The following is a 23,063-nucleotide window of genomic DNA, read 5'->3' as shown; positions in this document are numbered from 1 at the left end:
AATGAACATGGTCTCTAAGGGAAAGGAATATTTGAAGAATACTTTTGTAAAGACTAGAATTTGACCAAGTTGATACTATAATATAGATACAGATGCTATCTTGTGACTTTTAATACAGAAATGAGCACATGAATTAATTTACCTGATCATACTGGTTCAATCGAAGGATACCTGCAATAATTTACATAATTCCTATCTCTTCTCTTTCTGTAGGCAATTTAGGACAATGTGTAATGCTTTTAATCAGTCTTTTATTAGTATCCTAAAAATGAAATCTTCCAAAAACAGGTTGTGAAGCAATATAAACTCATGTACAATTAGCTCAGTTTAAAAATGTTTTCTCCTAATGGGATTATGTTCTGTAAATGATCTTGTTGCTATGGCAACTACCACAAAAACCGCACCATGTTTTCAGTTCAATAGCAACTATTGCACCTGTGTACCAGCATTTCTTTCTGCGGTTTATGTTTTTGCTTTTCAGACATTAGTGTGGAAGCAAAAGCAAAAAACTGTGACCTAGAAAAGTTCAGGCATTGTTTCAGCTGTAGTATCAGCAATAGCCAGCAATGAACAATTCTGTGTGGCCATGTACCTACATTTAAAAAAAAAAAAAAAATCAATTAAAAAGCCTCTCTCAACGTTCCCCTTTCCACTCAAGCCAAGGAGGCATCAAAGAACATAGTATCATGTCCTTATTCTATATTATCTTGAGAGCCAATGCTGGAAATACACAAGGGAATAAGGAACTATTTTTTTTTTATAGTATCCAAAGTAAGATGAGGTAAAAAATGGCTCCTTCTTACTTGTAAACGTGTTGCTGAATTGCATTTGGAGTCAGGTGTAGAGACTTAAGTGATGGAAGCGAATGTCAAGCTCAAGACGGAAACGTGGGTGAGCAGAAAACAGAAGTTACATGGTAAAAGTGGAATTTACCACTAGAGAAGACCATGTAGAGAACCCCAGAAACATGTAAGTTCATTTTCCCACACAACCTTTTCACTATACGCTCACTGAAAAGTAAAAAGCAACAACCAACTTCCATTCCCCCCGAAGGAAGAGAGGAAGCTGCTGAAGGGCAGTCAGACACAACAATGATGGATGCTGAGTTTGAACACAGGTAAGACTGGGTTCTGTTCCTCCAACACCCACTAACATTTCTGCCTTATCAAAAGCTTATCATTCACCTACTGTCTCAACAGGAAAATTATGTCCTTTGTTTTTGCCAAAAAGTAGACATAAATCAACATGCTGTTCGCAAACTGAAGACACTGAACAAGGTGTACAACAATTTCTTCAAAAGGCATCCTTTGAAAAGCAAGGACAAAAACAGAGCCCAATGGAAGAGGAAGGCTTTGCTGGGCAAAGAAGAATGACTAGTCTTTTCAGAGAAGAATAGGGAAAAAGGCATTACCAGATGTTCCCCAGTGGAATACCGCATGATCCACTACGTCAAAGAGAACTGACAGATTCAATCCAGTTAAAAGAGAGAGTTTATCTATGGGTGGGTGTTGAGAGCCAGAAAGTAAAAGCCTGTTACCAATGTGACCTCTCAGTGCTAGTCACACCTGAACTTAATTTCTTCATACTCCTTTCTTCATACACAACAGACTCTTTCCCCCATCTCCACAGCCACCACTGAAGCACCAGGAGCGTGGGGAAGGAGCCCTTTCAGACAGGCAGTCAGCAAAGCAATGCAAGTCATCTGCATTTCACTATACGTGTTCCACACTTCTTTCCCTGAGCTGTATCACATAGTGAGGTGTTCTTCTTCTCAGTTTCTTCAGTGAATAGATCCGGAGGGCTGTAAAGGCTTGCTATGAAATAAATCTTTTGAAATATGGGCTATCAGGGATGCCCGAACTGCACAACAAACACTTTGGTATCAGTATTTCTTTATCAGGCTGTTATTATTTCAGTGTTGCTACCTTTCTGTTCTTTTTAACGAGTGTTTAGAAAAGCTGCAACATCTTCAGTTTATGGATTTGGATTGAACAATGATGTCTAGTTCTCGACTCTACCTCAGATTTCCTTTGTCATTTGGAGGACTTCACCCACCTGTGTTGCTGTGACCTCTCCTGCCTGGGCTCCAAGCTTTTCTGGGTACCCGTGTTTCTATTTTGCATGGCATAATAAAATCCTAGGCACACATGGGATCTCCACATACTATTGATATAAATATTAACCAATATGTTTGGATTTTTAGGAAGTGTTCCCAATCTCATAGGGCTAATTTGTTTTTCTGTGTGAAGAGATACAAGCACCATCCATCCTTCCATTTCTTTTACTTCATTCAGATTCTGCTGCTCTACTGCACAGAGCATATTCCCTTTGTCATGAAGATAAACAAACTGTTTTTACCACTTTTCTTCAAGCAGCAAGCAAGCCACAGGGCCAAAGTCCCTCAACTTGAAGGACCAAAAAGGAACAGGGATAAAAAGAAGAGATACATGAATAACTACTTTTGGTTCACTTCTATTCTTGCGAAGCTGATACAAAAGGTGTTTCCTGTTACCTAGAATATTATTACTTTTTTCTCACTATATGTGAGAAGTAAAACAAATAGTCCTAAACTATAATCTCAGACCTGAATAGCCTGAGCTCTCCATAGTTTTTCATCTGCTAACTGAGGACTGGTGTTAAATTGTTAAAAAATATATAATTATTATGAAAGAACAGGTATAATGTATGCAAGTAACCACCCACTTTAGCATACTAGTCAGACGCAGGCAAAATTATCAAGTGACATTATACGGAGCTGAACAGTTTTTCTCATGAAATATGAATCCTATTGATTACCCTGCACTTCTGTACACTAATATAGAATAATTGCATGAGACAGCAAAGTATTCAGGCACACAATCCACTGATAAATGAGCAATGGTCATTATCTCTATGGTGACATTCATTAAGACAGACAGAAAATGATTTGTTGCCAGGGATTATTGCTCAGTCATTTCCAAGGTTTTTAGACAATGGCAAATGGGGGACTTTTTCTGACTGTCAACTTTTGCCGAAGAAATGAAAGAGAAAAAAAAAGACAAAGAGCAGTTCAGGACGAAGTGAAACGCTACATGCTGGGGTCATTAAGTTTTCATTCTGTGCATTAAACATTAACGAATAAATGTAAACAGTGATGAATAGAAGAAAAATTGTTTTGTTTTGTTTTAGCAAATTTTGTTTCATTCTCGGGCGGGACATTTTGTTTCTGAAATATTTAATTTAGTGGTTCTTGATAGTCTCTGAAGTTATCAAATACCAAATGCTAATTGGATCATAAGACTTAACTAGCTGGACTGAAATGCCAAAAAAAATAAAGGTTATTTAATCTTCAAAGCAATAACAGTTCCACTCTGAAGAGAGCTCTTGTATACTTTGCTCAAGCTAAATCAAACTGTAGTGATTCTTGAATACAAAACACTGCAGGATCAATATTCACAGTCATGCAAGTATCAGAAAACCTAGGCTTTACTCCAAGCATTTCCCAGGACATGCAAAAACCCTCAGCTCATTGCTCAGTCCTGACCTACTCCCAATTTTTGTACGTATTAAAGAACATAAGTTGGACTTTAAATCTCTCCATAGAAGAGACGGTTGTCCAGTATTCCACAGACAGATTTGTCACCACTAGCTCCCAGCAACCTGTCTGCAGCCCACATGTGACCGGGAACTGAAGATAGTCCCCTGCTCACACAGAAAGGATGTCCTTGGAAATAAATTACTTATGGCACAATGCAATTGAATCTATTTCTGAGGTTAATCCGTAACGACAGAAATGGCTGTTTTCGACTGTGAACTCACTGTGTTAAGCAAGTGCTGATCTTCCTGGGAGAGGTAAGCGAATCCTGCTGACTCACTGGTACAAGCCAGTCATTGAAAGGAAGATTGGGAATGACCCTGAAAAATATAAGTCTAGGCAGAACAGCCCTCAAGGATGCAAACTCAGGGACATATCCGGAGGCAGAATTTGGTTCATAATACTAATAAATTCTTTTGGAAGTGAAGACTCACTCCATAATATAAAATCAGTTCCGACAATCTGTAAAACACTTTGGCTGTATTGAGAGCAGCCTGAAAAAACTCCCAAGTAGTTGTCTATAAGCCAGTAGCATCTGTCTAGAAGATACTAATAATTCAAAATTAGCACAGAAATTAGAAATTCAGAATTAGCACAGAAAGTAATATCATCTTGGGGCTACAGGGAACTAGAGAAGATAGTGTAGAAGAGTGAGAAAAAGGCTTCAAAAAAAAACATTTAGCATTAGTCTTACAAGTTCTGCACTGACCCCTTTTTGAGAAGCTCTTCATCCAGTTTGCTCTAAATTCAAACTATTTGTTCATTATTTTTAATTGAAGCTCTTTCAGAGAAAAGGCATTTTCATTTCCCAGTCATGCGAAAAAAAACGTAGTAAGATGTGCCAAGAAGACATGGTGGACCTCTGTGAAACTCTTCTTCTACAGGAAGGACATCATATGGAATTTGATCAGAAATCCAAGATCGTGATGTCACTGTGGACTGTTGTAATTGACCCTAACTGTATGTTCTCTTAATCTCATAAAAACAAGCAGAAAATGAACATAATGTTTCCACGTGTATCTTCATTTCAGAAGCACTAGAATGTAAGAAAATTATTGTCTAGAGACAGACCAACACATTGCCACTTTTCCTATGCTGTGACCTTTCTTTCTTATATCAGGATCAAATCTAAACTCCTCTTTCAAGACACCATTCATGAAAACCTGTAATTTTAAAAATTAGAAAAAATGTTCTCATAGTGCCATAGAAAAAATCCTAAAAAACTTGTGCAGTTCGTCATGACAACCAGGGGCAAATGTGGGCATATGCCTGAGCACTGCTTTTCCAGTGTCCAACTGGAAGTCTGAACTTCAGAATCCATCATCAAAACCAAACCCCAGGCTGTTGACAATCCTGTGATTGATCTCTGTTAGTCTCTCTTGATGGAGCTCTTTTGACTCTGTAGAAAACATTGAATATTTATACCCAGTGGAACAGATTACTCCACAGACCAGTGCCGGTGTGCCTGTCCTGGAATGTAGGAAAGTGTTTCTAATCTCCTGTCCCAGTCACAGCATAGCTCCTTACACAAAGTAGAAAAGCATGCAGCCTATTCTGTATATGCCCATGACCCCTCCTTTCTTTCCCATCTATTCCCTTCAGTCACAACTTTCCCATCTCCTTACTCAGATCTGCAAGAAACTCCTTATGAGCAACTTTAAGGACATTCCTATACAGGGGAAAAAAAATAAAAATAAATTTAATGATCTGGTTTTCCACTGGGAGCCCATGTTGTCAGAAAAATCTTTACCATCTGTAAAAATGGTCCCCTGACACCTGGTTACAATCCCCCAGGGAGAGAATCATCAATATGAGCAAAATCTCAGCTCTGTCCAGCCCTGACTTCTGAGAAACGTGAAATCTGTGTCTTCACAAGTGATGCATAGTAAGCAGAGACAAACAACTGACAGGCACAAGTTCCCTCAAAAATAGAAAAGAAAAAAAAAAGTTTATTTGTCTTTCTGCATCCCTAAATCCTAATAGTGGTACCTGCGTGTGCTGCACACTGCCATTCTGCCACCTCTGCAATGTGTCATGGAGGACTTGAATCATCTCTGATGGATGTCGGCACACATCCTGTCGAGCATTTGACAACGATCTGCTCATGATTGATGCTGACCACTTAGGAATCATTTTGTTCCAACAAACTGTTCTTAACAGTTTGTTTGAGGTACTTGATAGGAGATGGGAAGGGAAAAATAATAATTCAATAATACAGCATGTCAGACCTAACATCGTTTTTGTTAGGAAAATTTTACTTTTATCATATACATCACCGGATTAAAATAAACAACTAATGCTTGAGGCTTCAGCAATGTTTCAGTAATGGATGACGTGGTTCCAGTTGCATGGAGAGGCATAGCAGGAGCCAACACAAAGCCTTTTGCTGCCTTAGTCTGTTAAGAGCGACCCGTCCCTCTCAGCAGGTTGGTGCACTGACAAGCAGAGCAGTACCTCATGTGAGACAGCTGCTCTCAACACTGCCTGAAGTCCCACCAGGGCAGTGAAGGCAGGCATTTTCCCTGTGGTAATTTCCCCACTGCTAACACACCACAGGAGTCAGGACCCACCTTGGGCAGAGGTTTTTTACATGACTGACGGAGATGTAGCGGTTAGTGCCACTCTCCTGTATGGCACGGCCTTTCTTCACTTGCTCTGACCTTCTCGGTGAAGGGAAGATGCCACCCTGCTTGCCTTGGCATCTTGCTTGGCACACAAAGGAGCAAGGAGCTGATGGAGGAAGTCACAGCCCACCACCTGAAGCAGGCCACCACCCTCTCAGCTGCTGCTGAGCTGCCCTCTTCTCTGCTAATCCTCCCACCACCCAAATGCTGCTGGTAACACCAGCTTTGGGACATTTTTTGCTACAGAAGCCCAGTAAGTGAGATATATTGTCTGCTTGCTCACATCCATCCTGCACAAAGAAAATACATGGTAAAATGCTACTTTGATAACTAATGTGCCATCATACATATGGGCATGAACTGAATGTAATAAAATACAGAGTTCACCTGCTTTCTACACCCTTCCCATCCAACGTCTCTCTCTGTAAGGTAAAAACAAAACCAAGTAACCCATAAAATGTTCCAGTTTTCCCATAGCATAGGCTTTTCTTTGTGCAAAAAACGTGCACTGCTCTGAGTTAAAGACAGTAAATAGTATACCCTGTGTGTTGTTTTTTAAAAATCTCCAAACCTACAATTTTCCAGGAGTTATACTACATGGCAAAGGATGAAGATCTTGGATCTGAAGAGGTATTTCCTTCAGTCCCTTTCTGACAATTGCTGCTGGATTCTATTGAAGAAGCAGCAACTCTTCTAACATGTTGGAAAACACTGGGTTGCCACTTTCTCAACACTTTCTGCCAGGGCTGTAACTAATAAAACCATCCTGTTCAGCACCCAGAGAGGGTGGGGATCCATCAAGTTTTCCAAGGCAGCAGATTACTACTGTTACATAGATGCAACAACTACTCATGGTTCTGAAAACCCCTAACTGTATGTTTTTTCTATTCCTTACCAAAATCTATATGGGTATCAGCTTATCTTTATTGATAAAGAAATTTAAAAATGGTGACATTTGTGATAAAAAAAGTGTGGAAGTATCTGTACTACTGTTTCAGGGAAACCAAATGCATTCTCTATAATAGCAAGGTACTAAACCATTTTTGGTGCAAGTTTGGGAGGTTCACTGTGACTCACACACACTTATCCTTTTCTTTTTTTTAAACTGTAATACTTTCCGTCCCATTAGTCTCTCTGTCCATCTAGCAAAAGGAAATCGAAAACCAAACACGATCCAAATCAGAAGGGATCATCTGTAGCCCTCACTAATGAAAAGGTCTGAAATATTAACCACATCATCAGCATTTTCAAATGTTTTTAAAAAAAAAAAAACAAACAAGAAGAACAATAATGCAGAGGGGTACACATGGCGTTAAAGTATTTGTGCCATTTGAAAGACATCAGGAGGGCTGAGATGGTGGACATCTGCATTTGGTGGCACCTGTTCGACCCTCATATCACAAATTCCACAAAAATGTAAAATATGAATTGATAGACTTATGAAAGCTCTCCAGTTAAGCATCTCTGTCATTATGTCTTGGGGAGGGGGAGGAACCAAAATGCAAATACTCAAGAACCCCTTGCCACATACCACTCAATTTTCCCAATGAACAAATAACAAGAACTAAGAAACCCTGACGACAGCTACAATTTCTCAGAGAAACTGTATTGTGGTTAAGATGCTGCTTTTCCTTAAGCTGACACAACGAAGTTAGTTTTGCCTATGCTGCAACATCACTGAGCCCACCATGGCCTGTAGAAACCCAGCAAAAGCTGGGCAAGTACATATGTGGTTATGTCTACACCATGCTCTGGACTGCTGCAGCTACAGTGCCATCAATACTATTGGTAGCATGTTTAAAGCTAGTTGTACCATGAATCACAGTCCCTTCTTCATCTGCAGTATGTACAGACTCTCCACCTTAAAACTAATCTCAAATTCTCCATTTTACTGTCTTTTCATATCTGGCTCAGTTTTAGCATTTGCTCTTTCCAAACCCCATTTGGGGGGATTTTTGTTTAGAGGAATTTCAATTTTTTTTTAGATATTCATTATTTCATGCACTTTACATGTTGTTTTACTTCCCTGGGTTGGTAAACATAGTGTAAGCAACACCCAGGAAAAGGAAGGTTTTCAGTTCAAGGTCCCCAGGCTGAGAGTGCCTTGGCTCCACCAGTCAAAGAAAGCTTCTTTTGCAAATGAAGCATTTAATGGCCCATTACCTGAAATGATTAAGCATCAACAGAAACACTGCCTTGTGTCCCCCTGGAACCAGTTTTAAAGTTATAATCTAGTAGATTCAAGAACTGGAAGCTGGATAACGCGGCTGACAATTTATACAGCAAAAGAAACAATACGTGACAGGCAATTGTTAATTCTAACTCTGTAATTGCACTTAGGAGGCCTCACATGAGAATCAATCTCACATAGCTATTATTTAAAGCATCTTTTATTTTCTAAATGCTACTGAAGCAAGGCTTTTCATAATAGCAATAGTTCCAGGGTGATTTTTATTGTGGGGTAAAACAGGCTGACCTACATTAAACTCCAGCAAAAACAGGAAAATATGCAATTGTTTTGAGAGACAACACATTTAGGAATTCAGTGGCATGACATAAGATCAGTAAATGCCAAGATATCTGGGGTCTGGCTGTATCTGCTAGGATGCCTAGCTCAGCTATACATGTTCAGTCAGTCAGTTGAACCTAGAACAGTTTTTCTGGCAATTTGAAGGAAGTTTCTTCCTAAATGAAACCCTAGCTGTGGGAGATTAGATGCTAAACCACGACAGCTCGTCTTTTGTAGACATTTTCAAAGTGACCATTTGTAGCTGCAGGTGATGTTTGTCCTTTTGTTTCATGTAAGTGTCTAACTGTCTCTTGCACCTGTGTAGGCTTTTGCCTCATGACCAAATAATCGAGTTCTGCAGGCTCAACAGATGCCACATCTCTTTTTAGCACTTTTATGCTGAAATATCCTTTAATTTACTTTACTGCACCCTTCTTTCTGTACTATCGGAAAAAAGAAAAAAAAAAAAAAGAGCATGTTCCCATGGTACTCACAGGCTACAATTCATCTCCCGCAACCATCACAAAGCTAGGGAGCTACTTAGTCAGACAGGGTCCTCCTACTCCCTAAGGAGGAAACAGGTACACTTATAATACCATTCCTTCCTCCTTAAGGTAACATAAAACATAACCGGGCTGAAGATACCTTTCCTGTCTATATTTTTCTGTCAAGAGAAAGCAAGTAAAGCTAAGTCTTTAGTATGCGAGGGGACTAATTTCAAGGTTCTCCTCACTTTGTACAATAAGTTGTTCTGATTTATCTCACTCCTGTAAGATCCTGCTGTTGTAATGCAAGCTGCCCTCCAGCTTTTTAATGCATCACAGACCACACAGTGCTAAAAGCCAAGAAAAGCACTGCTTTCAACTACTCCCTACTAAATTATGCATTTATTCTAAGTGCTGATAACTTTTGGGAAACTTGCAAAAATATTGTGTGTTCTTCTACGTCATTGAGGCAAGGTTATATTTAACAATTATTATATCCAAAAAATAAAGTTGTCATGTTCCTGTGTGTCTATCAGACTCAAAATAAATGCTATCTCTTGGCAAATACAGCTGCTGGTACTTCATATATGCAGACATACTCAGAGAAGCACCTGAAAGAAATCCCTTCAGTGGCAATCTTCGTTTTGAGTGTGGAAAAGCCATCCCTCAAGAAAGTACTCCTGGACTCCCAGACTACTTATTTCACAGGAGACAAAAACCAAGAAGCCCTAAATCCCTTCCACTCAACAGCACATTTGTATTACAAGCATCACTCTCGTGGCAAATAGCTTCTAACAAGAACAGTTACAACTTATCCCTAGGAGAAGGAGGATGAAATAGGACAAGACACTGAAGATCAACACAGTGCTCAAGAACTGGCAGTAGGGGAAAGATTTTGGATGTCCAATCCCTAGAAAGTATTCATAGGCACAGGACCCTTCTTGACAGATGGATAATTCCCTGAGTATATGGCGTATCTGACCTTTAGGAATCAAGCCTGCCATGACTGATGAGCGTTAGACTTAGAGGAGAGGTGACAAGAACAGAAGAGACTTGACTTGTAATCTTTATGGCTAGTTTAACTGCACAGAAAAGGAATGAGATAAACAAGGCTACAGCAATACAAGACTATCAGAAGGCAGGAAGAGGAATATTAAGGGAAATGAAAACTCTATAGGAGTGGAAATTGCCACAAACAACGTATTAGAAAATGCAGTTAAAATTGGACAGACCAGATAATTGCCAACCTAGAAATTAAGAACCCAAGTTATAGATCCAGCAGCAAATATTTTATACCTCTCTAAGTTTGTTATATTACATGGAAAACAGCAAATTAAGGTTTTTTTAGTTAATGAGGGAAAAGTTGTTTTGGTCCTATAGTCTGACCGCAAAAATAGAAGAGACTTTGAAATAAATTCTGAAGGTAAAACCAACTGAAAGATGTGCTAAATAAAAAGGAAATGTAACGGTACCTGGGTGGTACCTGGGTGTATACTGCATCAAACTGTTATTTTTTTGCTAACGAATACACAAACGGAATGCTATAGGTCTCACGTATTTGGAACTTAATTAAAGCGTCTCACAGGGACACATGGGAAATTATTATGCTTGAGAAGATCGGTAGCAGTAAAAATATTAGAAGGCCTATAAAAGATTGCTTATAGAGAAGACAAGAATACCAGTAAGGACGGATGAGTCTTTGGCCAATCCTATTTCACATTTTCATTAACAACTTAGCCATAATAAGTAAGAACACACTAATGAAATCCAGTAATGATGTAATCCTGAGAAGCATCTCAAAACGGTAAGGAGTCTAGAGCATTGTCTTGGAAGAGCTGGATCACTGAGAAATAGATGTAAATGTGGGTTGAAAATGAATAATTTTAAGTGCAAAGTCATAGATTTAAGGACTAGCATCAATAATTTCAGCTGAGGCTTGGGAGTTCATCCTACAAAGATGAAAAGTACAAAGAAAGAAATGTAGCAGTTTATTTCAGGATGATCTACAAGCCACCAATGTACTGCTGTTGTGAGAAATGCAATCTTAAGGTACCTGACACAAGGCACTTCCTCGGGAGTTAAGGAAATAATAATGGTTCTACTGAAACACTATCTGAAATACAGCTCTGACTGAACATGATTAAGAAGTCAATTCAAACTGGAATGTGTGTGAGGAAGGATGACTAGGAAGGTCATCATAAGAATGAAAAATTTCTCTTATGAAAAGAAAGCAAAACAATTTGACTCATTCAGTGTAGCATATCTCACACCGTGGTGGGGCAAGTACAGGAAACAGGGGGAGGAGAACAAGAATGCAAGTTAGATAAAGTTATCACAAGCACAGATGGGTAGCCCACAAGGCTGGCTACAAACTCTCTTATCAGACAGCATGGGGTCTGTCATATATTTGATTACCTTTGGATTCCCAGCACAGATTACCAGGGTTTGTAAGAAAGGAGACGCCTCTCTCAAAGCGAGGAAGAAGATCGTGCTACTGGAGCGACAATTTCCCGGTCTCCTACTAGGGCCCACCTAAGTGCAGAACTGCCTCAGCAGCAGTTTCATGATTTCTACATGGAAATCTACCCTCTCTCCCACCATCTCCCCTCTCGTCTTTTGTGTCTCACAGCTACTTGTAAATCCAGCAAGGATTTTTAAGAAGGCATCAAGATCAGAAATACATTTTTTGAATCCTTAAAGAGATTTAAAAACAACCGGTTAAACAAAAAAAAATTTCTGGGTTTTCCTACCTCAAGAAAGCTTGTTGGATTTTGTCCAGAAATACGCTCAATATACTGTGAGAAGGCAGCACGTTTCTAGGTTAATCCAACGAATGGCCTGAGAGGAATCAGCCCTATCATGAACATGAATGAGTTCATGTTGTACCCTTGCTTTACGATTTATAATCTTGCATTTCCTTAAATGACAGCTGTCAAAAAGAAACCAAAACAATCATATGCCTGTTCACAATAGGCAACTAAAAGCAAATACTCTGCTCTGTGTGGGATTACTGATGGTTAGACTCTACTAGAACATGTCACACAACTGCAAAACCTTGTAATTACTAATTACACAATCAAGAAGATGACTGAGAGTGCCATTCACCAACCCAGATTACCAGGAGATAGACACTGAAACAGAAATAAAAAGACACTTCTCTCCAGAAACTGTGCTTGTAGCCTAAGAACACAAATAAAGGAAAACACAGACTCTCAGAGAGCATCCTAGCACAACCCTAAGGCTCCTTGGACCTACTCCCACAGACCCAAAGCTGCCCTTCAGGAATGCTGGTGGCAACAATCAGAGGGACTGCAGCATATTTGGCCCCATTTGGTCCTCTGCTGCTGCTGCTTTTGTAGTGCAATGCCATTCGGTGCATTTGGCGGGGGGAAATAAAATAAAATTGGCCCACACTCTAGCAGACTACAGGGAAATTATGGAACTAATTTTGAATCACCATGTTTACAAACAGTGGCCCAGTTTACAGAAATCTTCAGGGAGCTGAACTTTTAACGACAGTTTTAAGTACAGTGAAATGGGTTTCAGAAGGAAAAGCAATAGTTGTCCAGGGACTGCATGGTGTGGGTGGGAGCAAATGGCAGTCCTATAAAGAATGGAGCAGCTGCTGCCAGTTTGGCATAGTTAGGCAGTATTTAGCATATATCACCCCTGAGGATGATTATCTTTCTGTCACGAGCATAAAAGACAGATAACTCATGAGCCAGTTGAATCTCTTTCTCATAAGTGGTAGGGAGGTAATGCACTGCTAACTCTTCGGAGGTTAAATGTATTTATTCTATGGGAACGAGCTTTTATTATCATGGTATTTGAAAGGGACAGATATTGTCTGAAATCCTGATTTTTCATTTCTCTGTCTGTTTCGGTTAAGCTTTTTATTATATCTGCATTATGCCTGCCACAGTAGAATACAAGAGTAATACAGAAGAGGCAGTGGAAAGCAACATTGCATAAGCGTACACATTTCTTTATTAGGCTTTACAGTGCAAGTACATGCACCTGTTTTCTTTGAGTTGCTATATAGATGAAAACCTGCCCAAAGAGGAGATCAGTAGCACAGACAATTTTTAAGAGACCTGTGTTTTGTTCTTGTGGTAAAATAGCAACAAGCAAGAAATTTTGAGGTGGAAGCCATGAAGTGGTACAGTTTCCCTAAATCCTTCAAAATTCCTTTCCCCCCCTCCTCCCCGCTATTTCACAGGAATGCAGATTTCTGAAAGGGGTGGCAGAGATAGTTTACACTGCCGTGAGACCCTGACCATCCCTTGTTGAGCGACACTAACTGCCCAGCAGGGCCACTTCTAGGGGAAATAATTACTTCAGGACTTGATAATCTTAAAGACAGTTCATATATAACATTCATTAGGAGATATTTATGGGATTCTCAGAAGCACAGGCCCTAAGCGATTTGTTTTGTGAAATATGAGCAACTCCGCGTCAACCCTTCATTTATTAAGCTACAGCAACTTCTTTCAACAGGGGATGGGCAAGATGCATCGCCAGAGAAACAGCTTGTATCAAGGATGCTGGAGCCTGCATTTCAGACTCTTTGGTGTAATTGTGCTGTTAACTTTAAAACAAACTCCAAGAGCAGGACCTATATACAGTAACACCACAGCTGAGAGAGATAGCTACAAGCACCAGTGGGACACTTTTCTTCTTATGCATGATTTATTTCAAGGTTGGCTCCTAGTCTGAAGGGACCCTTCCCTTTTTCTTTAAAGAGAGCCCAGGGATTTTAGCCTCCTAAATTGGGCACCTGACTTGGATGGCAAAAGTTGAAAAGGAACAAGTGGAATTTAGCTGTAAGCTTCCTGTTCTGAAAGGTATGATCTTCATGTCATCATAAGAAGGATCTATCCATTAATTATTCACTGTTCTCTGTTATCATCTTATTAATCTGAAATTGCATTTTAAAAGAATAAAATAGCAACACACAGATTCTTCACCCATTGCACCTTACACAACCTTCATAAGCTAGGCTAATTTGATCCTTAATATAAGCAACATGTTGGAAAAAAGCATTTAAAAAAAATAAGGAACTACTTTGCACAGAAATTACCTGACAGCTGGTTTTGGGTAAAGGGCAAGGAGAGTACAGAGAGAGAAATTCTCCTTCACTTGCTTCATTGTGCATTATAGACTGCAGTGCACTAAAAATTAAAAAAGTAAATTGCTTGTATATTGAGCTGAAAAAAAAAGGCCTGCTTAAAATTCTGAAAGAGACTGATTATTCTAACTGCTGAACAGCTTTTTCAACTGCAAGGCTCCAAAAGATTTATCCATACAATGCACCACTGTCACTCAATCAAAGAAGTTTTATCATCCATTTTTGAAAGCAATAATTTCCTAAATTCTGTGAAAGGATCGATCTTTTTTCCTCTCAGAGTTTATAAATTATCCCTATTAGAGCACTTTTTTTTTTTTTTAATATTAAAAGACAGTTAATTATATTACTAGGAAAGCAGATCAAATGGTACCATAAAAGGAAAGTGAAACAAAGCAGTCTGAGAGATGTTCTGAACGCCTCGCTGCAGCAGGGGAGGTGGGGAAAAGCTTCTTCTCACTAGCCACAGGCAGGTAGAGCCTGGGAGGATGTTCTCCAGAAAAACAGGGTAACTGTTGTTATTTGGGACTCAGGTAGCTTTCCTGAGCAAGCATATCTGCCTTAAGAACTCACATTTATATTCGATTTTTGACAGTTTGCATTCATAAGCAGATAAATAACAACTTCGCCAGAATAATATTTTTTTAAAAAATGAGACACAAATCATTTATTTTATCAGTGCCTTTCCCAAATTTTTCCATCCCTTGCAGCTTCTGTAACAGTTTTTTTAAGTGGTCCACTCCAGCTTTTCACTGTTTTGTGACGCCCAGTCTAGTACAGTTATGGCCGATAATAGACCACTTCTGTGTCTGGGAAACGAGGGTAGTAATCTGTCCTTTTTCTGCTTTTAGCCATGTTGTTTGATCACAAAACACTCAAAGAAAAAGGTGTTTCTTACTATTTACATACATTTGGGCATTTTTCTCCCTTATCTTAATATTCTGTGGGTTCCTGTCTCACATTTCACAGAGAGCTGTGACACCCAAAGCTGTGAAGCTGTGTGCTTTTTTTTATTTTTTTTAAGTGAATTTGTCAAGGCTCTTGGTGAGATGACATTAATATTTATTTTTGCATAAAGCCGCCAAAATTAGAAAGAGCAAACCCAACCCCTCAACCCCCTCACCAAACTCTGCATTCAAACTCAGTTTAAAAAAAAAAAATCTATAGGAATTTACTTCTAGGCAGCGTTGCCTCCTCTTATCAGTCATGGGACCCCACCAGCGTAACATCAGGAGCTGAGTAGGGCTACTTTAAAACACCGATCTAGAACAGGCATACGATGCTCGCAAGGACCATCAAGGCCCCAGCCAACGAAAAAGAGGTTGGATGACAGGGATAACAGTTACCCCTGCAACAGGGCAAGAAACAGTACTGAAAAGGGGAAATGTACAACAGCTTAAAGTTTCTACCTGTCTCAGGTGACAAGAAAATTGTGTAACTTCTAATGCAGCAGAGACATTTAAAGATATCTATCATGTTCGTGGTGCCACTCTTGGGAATCGTGAGGTTTTGCACACAGTTGACAACCTGATACAGAAAGGCATTTCTGTTCAAGCAGATACTTAAGCGTAAGCTTAGCTAGCCAGCAATTTCCTACGGAAAAAAAACAAAAACAGTTTCTGCAAAATTTTTTCCCCTCATTTTCTCCAGGAATTTTTTTCTTTGGCTGAAATATGTAGATTTTAAGAATCAAATATTCAAATATTAAAGCAAACTGACATGAGCTCTCCCAGAGCTTCAAGTCTCTTTCCTTATCTACAGTTCAGACACACTGTTAGACCACTTTACTCTAGCCAAATAATGAAGTGCTTCACAAAAGGTCTTTAAGCAGAAGCACAGATAGGGAGATGTAGTCTAGCAATGGAGCTTCATTCCACAGATGGGAAACGGCATTCCCAGGAGGCAGCATAGTAACTCACCACACAAGGTTCAACATTAAATTAATTGTTAAACGTTAATATGCTAACTGAAGTATTTCTAAACATTTTGTGCAACATTTATTTTAGTACTGTTTTGGCTTTTAAAAAAAACTATTAAGAATGTAAACAAAATCCAAAGAGACAAACCTTCCCACAGAACAAAATTCTAATAAATACTGACCTTTCCAGCTAATAAAATTTCATTCCTCTGACTACTGAAGACTCAAACGTATACTTTGACACTACCTTAAGCCAGAAAGCCATCCTCTTAACTGTCCAGAAATCTTTTTCTAGTCCAGCCTCTGAGATACGAAAAGCATTATTGAATCCTATTCTATTTATTTACTTATAGCTGTACAGCTTTCCCACATTTTACTGTGCTGGCTGAATTAGGATAACTGACACCAAAGAAAATATTGTACTTAACCTCTGAATTTTTGTACTTCTGGATATTTATTTTGCTCTTACTCAAACTATTTTGAACTTTCTTGTCTCATAAAACTGATAAAGAATTTACGAGAGGCTTTCGCAACTCCTACAGTTTCTTCAGATACTTGCCATTTATTTTGTTACAAGAATCATAAGTGAACCACTATTTCTGCTTAACCCAATTCCTCTTGTCACCATTGCAAATGTAGAGGTGGACAAATAAGTTGAGCCGTTTGGAAGACGTGAAAGATTCTTATTGATTCTGAAGAAATTCTTTCTAACAAAATAATGCTGATGAATCATAGAAAAATGGGATTATACCAAGGTAGAGTCAACAATACTTATGCCATTCCCGAAAAAACCATTTTTTAGTATGCTCAGAAAGTTCCAGTGATGAAGATTTCACAAACTCTTAAGCATCAAATCACCACCGTGCACATATTTACAAACGGAGTGCACTTGACATTCAGGGCTATTTACCCATCAAATTAGATTTCCAGCAAACTACCCATTTCATTCCTGCTTGTATTATCTGCTGCCACCTTCTGCATTCAGCCCTAGTTGGGAGGGATGAGTTTTTCTTTATAATATTATGCACTGGAAAGCATTGTGAGAACATGAGCAGTCTACCATGTTTGGTGGTCCAGACTAAAGGAACAAACTCAGCAATTGCCCAGCATACAAAGTTTTAGGCTTTGACCCGGAGTTAAATTCCTGAACTATAGTCTTCTTTGCTTTCAACCTCCAAAGCTGGCACCAATAAGAAAGCTTCAACCATAAGGCTATGAAATGGTAGTTAAATGATGCCGTAGTTCAACTGCAAAAATGCAATAGACTGGTCTCCATCCAGTTCTAGACAAGCTGATATACCTCAGCAGTAGTACACGCACACACACATATGCACAAAGTGAAATAAAGACCACAGGCTGTCTTCATGGGGAGTGTACTGAATTACTGGTGCAAAACAGCTCCTCACATGAATACAAAATTATTTTAGATCAGAATAGTTTCTCCAACAAAACTGAATTAAGGCAGCTTGTATTCAAAAAGAAAAGGCCTTTCATGACTTTAATCTGGTTTAATTAATCAGATTTACATTAATTAGCCTGGATTGATTTCCCAGAGAAGACAAGCTCAAAACTCAGGTTTTGCTGAATCAACGATCGTAACTAGCACCATAAAAGTAGCTGATTTTATATACAGAGACCATGATTGTAATCCTGCTAACATTCATTATTATGATTGCTCGCATACCTGAAGTTAGACAGAAGTTTAAGTGCCTACATAAAGCAAAAGCATGAGGGGAATAGAAAAGAATTTCTAAAATGGGTACTCTAAAGGAGCACAAAGTATAATTGCCGTCAGACAAATGAAATATCAATAGTGCTTTGTAAAGCAAGTGTTTCTTTAGAGTGAGATGGACCAGTTCCATTAACACACGAATAGGTCTTCCTAACATTACACCACTTAAATGGAAACAGTCACACCAGTGAAACTTAATATATGCACTCTCCTCTTTTAAAATTGACCCACATTGCTTCAGTTTGTGTCATCAATTAGTTCATGTGCAGATGTCCCCTTTCACACCCAAGCTGGCTGATCAGAGTAGTGCTTGCTCCAGTTGGAGGTTACCTTCTCCCAGATAGCGTGGGAGTCCCTGACATCTGACAGAACTTGGTGTGCATCTGCTTTAAAGATCCTTAGCCTTCTTTAGGCAAATTCAGCCTTTAAGTGGGTTACCTGAAACATTTAAAACACGCAGTTTAGTCAGTGCAGGTGATTTTGCCCAAAATAGATTAGGGCACATTTCTACAAACCTCCTGCAAGGAAACAGAGACAAGAACCTTTGGGTAGAAACCCTACTACCAGCCCCATGGGACCCAGAAGAGCACACAGCCAGACAGGGCAAAACAAGGCATGAAATGAAAAATAGGTTGAGGCTTCTGAGGAAGTGTATGATAAAGGGCAAAACAGAAGAGATAAGAATGATGCTGACATTACTTTTGCTGTGTCCTGTCCTAGCTATGCTCAGATAAAGGAAGCACAGCTCCCTTCTGCTACTGGACTACCCTGGGTTATCACTGAGGTGTGTTAGAGAAGTGAAAATTTTGTGAGACCTACCAGTCCACGGCGTAATAGTCTTTTCCAGTCCAGGTCATCCTGACTGAATCAAATTACACCAGAAGAACTCAGCAGTAACTGGAGGTTAATCACTGGAGGCTGGAGGGAATAATGTCTTCACATGGCCAGCGACAGCTGGAACAGGACACCAGAACACAGCCTAGCCAAGAAAGGGGAAGGTAGAAATGGACATAAAATCACAGAGTTGCACAAGTGTTTCTGGTTTGTCCAAGAAACATTAACAGAAAACACGTTATTACAAACAGACAAAAGCGCGCAACAGAAACCTATTTACAAAGGCACACTGCAGATCTATGTACCCTTCGGTGAACCTAGCCAGACCTCCTTCTTACAACTGCTTCTCTCCTTCTGTCTTTTCTTCTCCTACAACGAGGGCAAGAGCTTCTGCCAGCTGTGACTCTCCACTGTTTCTCTGGTGCCCAAATCCATCTGCCTTTTTGTCCCCACACCATTTCACTCAGCCTGACTCCGCGGCAGATAGCTCTACTACTAGGCAAACACTCGAAGGCCAGACATGCTTCCTTATGGGGCTTTGCTCCTGGTCTTCCTCACTGATATGATATTCAGCTGCATTCTGTACTTTTACATTTCGCAACCTTGTTTCTCTTCTCAGAAGTAGTCATGAGTTTTAATTTGCAAGCAAGGTAAGGTGGCTGTAGGCCGACAGCAAGTACTAAGCTTTAAAAGCTTTTTCAACAGTTATTAATGCAGTAGCTTTCAGCACACAGCGAAACAGTACCATGTCTTTGGGCAGGGTCCAGCTGTCTAAATGTAGATATCTAGAAAACCAGTTTGTCAGTGTCTTTTTGAGTACTGCGGAAGCCCCAAACTGGACACAGTGCTCCAGATACAGTCTCACAAGCACAAAATAGAGGTGAACAGTCACTTTAACCTGCTGGCTACAGCCATGCTGAGGCAATGCGGTAGGCTGTTAGCCCTCCTTGCTGCCAGCACGCACTGCCGGCTCTACATCTGGTCCATCAGGACCTCCAGGTCATTTGCAACAGAGCTGCTCTTCAGCCAGGTGATCGACCCCCAGCCTGGGCTGCTGCAGGGACTTATTCCATCCCCACTGCAGGACTCTGTGTTTACCTTTGTCACAGCCATCTTGCTGAGCTCCTTATTACTGTATGCCCCAAAACAGAACAATAACTAACTCCAGAAAAGGAGCAGTAGGAAACACAGTACTTCAAGCAAAAGGAAACACTCTCTAGCTCACAATAATTGGTACGTCCTTTCTGCTAGTACAGCATATTGTTCCCCTTTAACCACAGGGCAAATACCAACCAGTGACAAAATGAGAGAAAGAGCAAGTTGGAGATGCTAAAGAGCCTGTGCATGGAGGAAAGTCAAACTTCCTGAGAGCTGAGGACAGCAGTTCCAGCATGATTAATACATGCACAGTCTGGAATGTAAACACTAATGGCATGCAATGAAATTGAGCTGTCTAGGGAAATCAAGCAGGACACACTTTGCACCATCACATTCTTCCTCTAGAGTTTAATTTTCCTGTTTATCACTAACAAAATCCTTTCCTTGGGTCTCAGCACTTTCCATTGGTTTTCTCCCATAGTTTCTCCTGTAACTCAGGTGAGACAGATCATTTTGAAATTCATCCCAGAGACTTGCTCAGTGCCTGTGGGTGTAGCTCTACAGAAACTCCACAGCTACTTCAGCTTTCGCAAACAGCACATGACAGAGGATGAGTTAGAAGCATCTTTTACTGGATTGCGAAGCCATTGTAAGTACTGGCTGTGCTTATTTCCTGCCTGATCTCTGCAGTTCAGTTCTTGGAAAGAACAGGCACTTCAGAAAAGCATCACAGTTTATGTAGCATTCCTTTACTACTCAAAATTCAGTATATCGACAAAATGACACTTTTGAACTGTGCTGATTAAAAATTGGTAGCAGCCTGTTATCTTAGCGATCAGTTGTTTGCATGTAGAAGCTTTAAGATTTTCCACATCTATTTATGAGGGGAAGGCTGTCATTCCAAAGACGCAAGGCCCCCTCCCCCCAAATAAATAAAAATTATATTGCCCTTTTTTTTATTTTATTTTGGTAGTAAGTGATAAAACCACCTAGCAGAACACTCACTTAAACCTCTTAAAGTATCACCATTTGCACACAGTTCCAAATTATTTCCTCCGTGAGCTAGTTTATGCTTAATAGAATTTGACACTCCTAAATGCTCTGCTGAAACACTATCAAGGTACAGGACTAATAAAGATAATTACCCTTGCAAAGTGGAAAGTACTTCTGAATGGACTCATTGAACCATCAGAGTATATCTGTTACAGAACACTTTTTCAAAACACAGTTAAAACTGTTACAGACTACAGGCTATTAGAAACAAATATGGTATGATCTCTTGTAATTTGCGTCTTCCAAATCATAGTTTAGTCCAGGAGTTGAAAACACACTATTGAGTATATTTCAAATATTTACAACAGTTTAAATATAACAGCCCAGGTATCTCTTCAGAGGAAGAGAAAAAGGGGTAAAAAAAAGAGTATATCAACTTGCTTTCTAAACACCTCCAAATGAGAGAGAAGTGCATATCAGTGTCTTGCATGTTGTCCTTCCACACCAGAGAAAACTGCCATGGGCTGATTTGCAAGCTATTAACAATGACCTCTGTTAGTCACATAGTGCAAAGAGATGCCATCATCTGCCCACCGACTCCTGCCAGGGTTGAACCCATTCCCTCCTCCTACCTCTCTGGCAGGTTGTGTTTTTCTTACTTCTAATAGCAAACACTTAAACGTGAAGGACGTCCTCACCCTCCTTGCTTTGTCACTCGTTCTCTGCTTGAACTGAAGCTGCCACATGGGAGGAACAAACACAGCCCAATGAATGGCACATTTAATACATGGGGTGATCAAAAGATCTTCAGCTGGCATGAGCTGCCTTAACCTCACAAAGTTACTAGAACTAAAACATTTTTAATGCCAGCTGTCAAGTGACCCGCCTTCTCTGTAATTATTCAAAGAAGACAGGTCTGTAAAAAGAGGTAAACTATTTTACAGGACCAGCTGACTGAGGTGGAAAAGCTGAACAAGTTTTTAAGCTTCTTTCAGGTTTTATTCTGACTTTAGACTGTTGCCACCGCTTGCTACTGTGTGGCTGTTTTGCTTGTCCTTGATGAATTCCAGCCCACCCAGCTGTATGTATAACTTGCACCTCAATTAGGAATAGCTTCTAGGTAAACAGACCAGATCATCTTCTGAACCTGAAAGCACATTTGCTGGGATTAGTAGATATAACTGGGGAAAAAAGTTTGTTCTTACAAACTTACAAACTGTCTCTTTTCCATCCTTTAGCAATCATGACGATTGCATGATCACCAGAAGAGAAGACTTCTGTTTATACTCTTACAACATTAATTAATTGATGCTGCAGGCTACAGATCCAACTTTGGCAAGGAAAGGAGGAGAATGACCCTGCATTTAACAATCTGGTGTTTCTCTGAAATATGAGATGTATTGTGAAATTAAAATTAATCTCTAAAAAAAACCCCTAAACACCTCCAAAAAGTTGTTTACGTTTAACAACTTGCGATTTTTAACTGCAACGATCTATATCAGTATCAGAATTGACTTTGCTAGTCCTCATGGATGAGATTTAGATCACTTACCTTAATGTACATAACTTGCATCTGCACCGAACAGAATCACTTCCCCCAGACCTGTTGGCTGTACTCTAATAAATGCAGCCAGACATATGTCTGGCCTTCTTGGCTGGAAGGGTGCACTGCTGGCTCTGGCTCAGCTCACCCACCAGAACCCCCTTTTTCCTTCAAACCTACTTCCTATGCAGCTGGCTGTTGGCCTCTGCTGTGGCATGGGATTATTTTGTCCCAGGTACGAGACTTTGGATTTTCCTCTGTTGAACTTCATGTCACCTCCTTTCTCCAACCTGTCCAGTTCCCTCTGAATGGCAGCTCTCCCTGCCGAAATATTGACCACTCCCATCCATCCCACCGATTTGGTATTGCCCACAAACTTGATGAGAGTCCACTAAGTAATACTGGTCCCTGTTCTGATCCTCGAGGGACTCCACTGACAACCAGCTGCCAGCTTAGACTTTATGCTGCTGATCACCACCCTTTGAGCCTAATAGTTTACCCACCTTGTTATCTTCTTATCCGCTCTATATGTCACCAGTTTGCCTATTTGGAGATTAGCAGACCATGTTAAAAGGCCTTCTCCACTCAAGGTATACAGCATCCATGGCTCTCTCATCTTATCTACAGA

General features: G+C 39.9%; 1 long non-coding RNA gene across 1 annotated transcript in view; it reads right to left on the bottom strand.

Annotated features, from left to right (window-relative positions):
• LOC134510635 (uncharacterized) overlaps window positions 1-18,935 on the bottom strand; it is an 87,251-nt gene extending 68,316 nt beyond the window's left edge. The window contains exon 1 of the long non-coding RNA XR_010069679.1: window positions 18,787-18,935. This is a non-coding gene — a long non-coding RNA (uncharacterized LOC134510635). The remainder of the gene's footprint in view (window positions 1-18,786) is intronic.
• Window positions 18,936-23,063: the final 4,128 nt, after the last annotated feature.

Source organism: Chroicocephalus ridibundus, chromosome 2, assembly GCF_963924245.1.
Source record: "Chroicocephalus ridibundus chromosome 2, bChrRid1.1, whole genome shotgun sequence".
Lineage (NCBI taxonomy): Eukaryota > Metazoa > Chordata > Aves > Charadriiformes > Laridae > Chroicocephalus > Chroicocephalus ridibundus.
This window is presented reverse-complemented; position numbering and strand designations above follow the sequence as displayed.